This window comes from Strongylocentrotus purpuratus, unplaced genomic scaffold, assembly GCF_000002235.5.
Source record: "Strongylocentrotus purpuratus isolate Spur 01 unplaced genomic scaffold, Spur_5.0 spur5_scaffold_20, whole genome shotgun sequence".
Classification (NCBI taxonomy): domain Eukaryota; kingdom Metazoa; phylum Echinodermata; class Echinoidea; order Camarodonta; family Strongylocentrotidae; genus Strongylocentrotus; species Strongylocentrotus purpuratus.
In genome coordinates, this window is record NW_022145606.1 from 3,628,145 (window position 1) to 3,634,133 (window position 5,989).

Sequence of the window (5,989 nt, forward strand, 5' to 3'; positions counted from 1 at the left end):
CTAGTTCGACTGCAATAATGACCATTTAGTATTTAGCATGTGGAAAAGATGTGTTGTTACAATACGAAGAGTTCGCTAACATACACAGGCATAACAGAATGATAGGGGTTTACATGATGGGGGAATCTTTGCAGAAGTGTGTCTTAAATATGACATTCCTTTCACATTTTGTCTCTCTCATTCTTATTCTCTTTCACACACACCCTCCACTCTTCTCTCTTCCTCTCGTTCTTCCTTTCGTTCTCTCTCTCTCATCTGTCTCTCTCATTCGCATACGTTCTCATACTGCCTATCCCCCCCTCTCTCTCTCTCTCCTTCTCCTTCTCTCGCAGTAACGAATACTTTTCTTAATCAATTGATCTTCAAAATTATACTGAAAGATTGACAAATACCGATAGACTGTTATCAATTATGTTGTTATTCTAATTTATTGAGCTGGTGAATTGAAAAGCCGCGTTGAAAAGGGTTCAGTTTTTGACAAAAACGAATTAATATCAAACTACTCTTTATAGTAAGGACATTTTCGACATCTGCTTTTTACACTTTTGACGAGTGATAAATCAGGTTTCTAATCAATACAGACTATCATATCTAAATGAAACAGTTCGTTCGTCAATATATGCTTCAATGCCTAATTCCATAAATAGTTTCCTTTTTATCAACTATGTTTGGCAAATGTTTTCAAACTTTATTTGCAAGCCCATATTCGGTGCTTCTTTTTCACATCTTAAAGCCCGTCTAAACGCAACTGCTACATTTTTTGTCAAGTTACTAGGACTGAAAGCTAGAACAAAGTTAAGATACATATATTAAGGCTAAAAGATAAAGACCAGTTATGGTCATGCGATACACCTGATCCACATAATATCCTAGGTAGAACTATGGATCCTTGCGCTCGATATCCATAGGTACGACCTACGCCAGTGCCGTCTCCCCGTCTTTAGTGACGCAGGATCCAAGGTCTAACCAGGGAAACTGGTCTCCGTATAGCAGCATGTACATTACGCTGCTATTGCTTACCACCGCGTTGTCAAGCGGTGGATGGAAGCATCGAAAACACAGCCAGAGCTCCAGCGCCGCAAATCGCCGCGCAGTGCACCCCCGATAGCCTGGGCTGGGCGACTCTAGCGCTGGCCATGAATTGGCCGGCAGGGCATTCAGTGACCTGTTTTCATGTCGACTTGGGAGGTAAAAAACCTCATAAAGACCGCGTTTTTCTGTGTTTTATTGAGTAACATCGCTACTATCCCAGTGGTAAGTCTTTAGTCACCATTTTGTATAACCTAGATATAAAATAAGAATATAAAAAACTGTAGAAGTGCAGATTATCCACCTCCAATAAAATGTGATCGTGGACAATCGCATCCCGGCCCGGCCCAGTGCGGTGCCAGTGCAGTTTGGGCAAGTTGGGTAACAAGAAATACGAAAATAAGGCAAGTGGTAATGATCTGGGCCTTGTGTTAACAATAAGTTTAACGCCAGTTGCAAAATGACAATGGACCAGTCTAGATCATTGTTGCATGCACAAATTGTTCAATCTGCTGACCATTAACCAATCAGAATATATGCAATCGAACTCAATTTAATGTTACTGTTAGTGTTACAGGGCCCAGATATTTCTCTTGTTACTCAGAAACCTTGGAGTAGTACATTTAAATGTTGCATTGTGTGTACTTGTATTTGTGGGTTACTGGGGTGGTAACATAGCTTATGGACTATCGACGTATACACATCAACATTGTATGGCCATAGGCCTACACTTTGATGTTTATTTGTAATGCGTATCGACTTTCAGACTGCGAAGTTAACATTTCAATGGCAGAACTAACCGAGTCAGAATAATAAGTAGGGGAAAACGGCTTGTTTCTTGGTGTAGTTTGTAGATAAAGGATGATTCAATGTTACAGACTTTCTAGGCCTACCTCTAGACTGCACTTCTTTTTTAAATAATGGGGCATTTGCATTAAAAACTGTTTGGCACCTTGGTAATCAGCAAACAACAACTCTGGATTCATGATGATCTGGAAAGTTCCCAAAGAGCTTTGATTAAAACTTAAAAACATATTTGCATAAAGATCTCTGCATTTACATATTGATAAAACACTTTTGCGACTCAACAAGAGCTCCCATAAGCAAAATGGTAATGTTTACTTTATTCCTTGCCTTTTGTAGTACACTTCTGTAGGAAATCACCACATAGCTTTCTTTTGTGCATAAAGTCCTATACCTAACCCAGATGTATGAATATAGGCATACAAAAAATGTATTAGATTTACTATGCACAGATGATGATGATTCAGGCACAGTTATTGTTTTAATATATGCGGTTGACATAGGCCATAATTTACACAGCATTTTAAAGAGATAAATGTGCGTACATGCACATGTAGTTCCATGAATAGGACCCCACATACATATTGCGTACATGTAGCTTGTCAGGTTATTTTCGTTTGTTTCAATATTGTGACAGTAAAGCAATCTGCACAAGCGGGTACGTGCATGTGACATGGACAGAAAAGATAAATGTGTACATTCACTTGTATTCACCTGTCTTCTCAGGCTTCTTAGTAAGATAATGCCTTGTAATGCCCACCCATGGCTCATCAAAAATAGCACTGCAATGGTTTCATTGAGATACACCTAGGTCTATCTCTATATATTATATATATTATATATATCGGTAGAATTTGTGTCCAACAGGTGCATAGTGATGATCAAGATAATTTTTCAAAAGTATCAAGCTATATTTTGCCTTCTGCTGTTTTTTTAATTATTACTATAAAAATTAGTTACAAACAACCATACTGTAATCTATTAAAATATGGATATAATCTTGCAAAGTCTTAAGGTCTTAATTAGAGAACATAGGAAAACAACAGATTACATCACTCAAATATGGACATTGCTTAATAAGGATCCACAGGTAGCCATGAGAAATATAGAAATAATAACCATCACAGAAAATAAGTGTCCTGATGAATTTTTTATTCGTCCACTATAAGTTATCATTTCATGATTCCTGGAATTTTTATTTAAATTAAATGAAAAATATCTTTTATCTTTTGTTTCTTTTATTTGACAGAGCTACCAATGTTATAACCTCCAACACTGTCAGGCACATGAACCAGAGTTCTGAACTTCTGAGTGGACCTAACGAAATGCCGGTTTCCCTTCGAGACAAACATTGGCCAGGTGGTTTTCCTCGCTGTGGTGGATAACGCAACAATGTCAACATTACCTAGTGTCCAGAATTCCAGATGGCCTTTGCTGTCTCCTTACCTGCTCAATCTTGCTGTAATTGATACTCAAATTTCCAGCCTGTCGTATCACATCAAGTGTGTCAGCACAGTCATGTTTGAGGAATCTTCCTTTGAACAAAAAATGGCATTTCCACTTACATGTAAGTTCAACTGTGAAGAGAGATGAAGCATTTTTATGCTGTTGGATCCGAAATTCTATTTCCTTGTTGCATCGATCATAGAAAAGCAGTGCATATCATCCTCTGGAATGACTAAACAGTGCATCAAACTTGTTCAGAAAAAGACACGAAAAACTACTTATGGCCTGAGTAACACCAGCTATGTTGAAACATTTAGGTTATGTCACCTTCAATCCTGAAACAAACAGGCAAGATGATATGCCACAAGTTCGAAAGATCATTGCCCTACTTGAAGCTTCTTCAAAAGCCCTGGATTAATATCCAGTGGTATCAATATCTTGATACAGACCCTCTCATTAAACTTTCTCAGACTATGTTAAATCTTCATACGCAAACTACAAAAAGGTAAACAGTATATGATAGGACCAGGTGGGGTAACCTCTCCCCTCTTCTCTCTCTCTCCCTCTCTCTACTGTTTCACTATCCACTTTATTTGCCTTTCTCTCCCCCTCTCATACCTCAACTGATACTTGTTCTATCTGGTTAAGATTTACAACCACATGTTTTTATCTATTTGAATTGGTTCTTCAATTTAGACTTGTGAATTACTTGTACAGTCAGATAAGGTATTGTTTAACTGTATGCTCTCTCCATTCAATCTATATATATATATCTCTCTCTCCTTCTCTCTATTTCTTCAGATCTCTGTTCTCATTTTAACCGTTGATAAAATGAATATCTGTAATTAAGCCTTATTAATGATTTTTTGACAGATTAAACCATTTCCCCATGAAATTGCTATTTCCAATTAAATTGTGTGTTATTGTTCTTTCCATCTTTCTCTCAGTGGTCTTTCATCCTTGGTATCTCCATCTCTCTCCACACCACCCCTGTCTCTCACACACATACATCCTCTTGTCATTATTGTATCCTCTTTCTGTTTCATCTGTTTTATTTCAATTAAATAAAAACTTGGTTCAAAGGCCTTACATTGTTTGATTACGAAAATTAAACCATATTTAATGGGCATTATGTTGATGATAGTTTGTATTTATGCGTATCAGTTTTACCACCTTTCTTGTGCAGCAAGCCTTGTAGTTTGATTATTTGCATCGTCTTCTATAGAAGGTGTAAAATTATTGTTCATATTCAATTGTACTTGTAATGATTTTTATTCTTGTTTACATGTACTGTAGATGCACAGTCAAACAAGTCCATAGTGCATTACAGTGGCAAATTAATTTATGCAACCATGTAACTCTATGCATGAATTTAACAGCTGTGGACTTCCAAATGATGATCTTAACTCATGATTTGATTTTCAAGAAAATTGATCAGTCGTGCCATTATATTGGTCCAGTCATTGAACGGACACTTGTGTCTTATCTCCTTCTGCTTCTTGCTTTGTTTCTTCTAGATTTTTTCCCCATTTGATGGGAGGAGAACACAGACCTCCTCCATGAAGAAAGTGCATGCCATTTAAATTGTGCAATTGATATAGAAAATATAATTATATTCAGGTTGTGCAATGACGTACGTGTAATTGTGCTCCTTGTCTTGGACTTGTAAAAGTGGATTTGGATGTAGGGCTAAACAATATTTTTAATTTTCGGCTTTACGTATGTTCTCGAGTTTTCATCTGATAACTGATGAATATGGGGAGATCGCTTAGGTGTATCTGTCAAGAACCTTATTTTCTTTCTTAATATTTCATAATGTATATTGCATGATGTAATAAGTCTGTCATTAACCTGATGTTGATTTTCATATATTGACTATTTTGTAATACACTGTACATCGATTTGGGGGATAACAGACTTTACCTTTTATGTTTTAAAGTAGCTGTGTTTGCATGTTATAACCGTCTGATTTCATCAAATTTCATTGAAAGAGAAGTATCCTTGAAGCAGTTTATAAGTTACAGCTGCTTATAATACTTGCTGCATAATGTAATAATCCATTAGTGTATGCATCATTGAATCACTCAAGATTTCAATATGGTGGAGGGATGAAAAGTCTCTTGTAGTTTTGTTTTACATCAAGTAGCATTTTTAAAACTGAGTACTGATAAGATAGCTCCTAATTGTTGGCTATAGTTTGCTCAGTAAAAGTGGTGTCTGCATTTAGGTGCTGTGTTTTGATATAATTTAAGTATGTGCCGGAGAAGTAAATAATGTAAAAAGCTATAATAAAGTTGTTTTAAAGAAGCAATTTCTTCTATATTTTAATTACTATACTCATACTACAGTACCAGGGTAATGTATGTAAACCACTTAGAGACATCAAAAATGTTTAGTATTCAATTGAAGTCCTCCCTGATGTTAAGTTTGTTTCTATAATAGAAGAAGAAAAATGAGAGGATCAGGTCAGTGAAATTCTGATTTAAAAATAAGAAAGTTTATGAATTTTGGAAGTTGTCATCAAACGCATAGTGGCATCTCTGTGACTTTTCTTGTGAGCTCCCCTACCCTTCGCTCTGTGCATAACATGTCATCAATTTTAATTTTCTTCATTATTGATGATGGAATAGACTTGTCCATACAGGGGTTGAATATAGAAACAGATTCGCAATAATGTAGTGGTTTAGTGGTGGTTATTTTACCTGACTGC

The 5,989-nt window shown here is 36.3% G+C and overlaps 1 long non-coding RNA gene across 1 annotated transcript; it reads left to right on the top strand.

Moving 5' to 3' along the window:
- The first annotated feature begins 1,125 nt into the window (after window positions 1–1,125).
- LOC115927169 lies at window positions 1,126–3,258 on the top strand. The gene is made up of 2 exons (XR_004065467.1): window positions 1,126–1,254; window positions 3,083–3,258. It is a non-coding gene; the product is annotated as an uncharacterized LOC115927169 (long non-coding RNA).
- The last annotated feature ends 2,731 nt before the right edge of the window (window positions 3,259–5,989 follow it).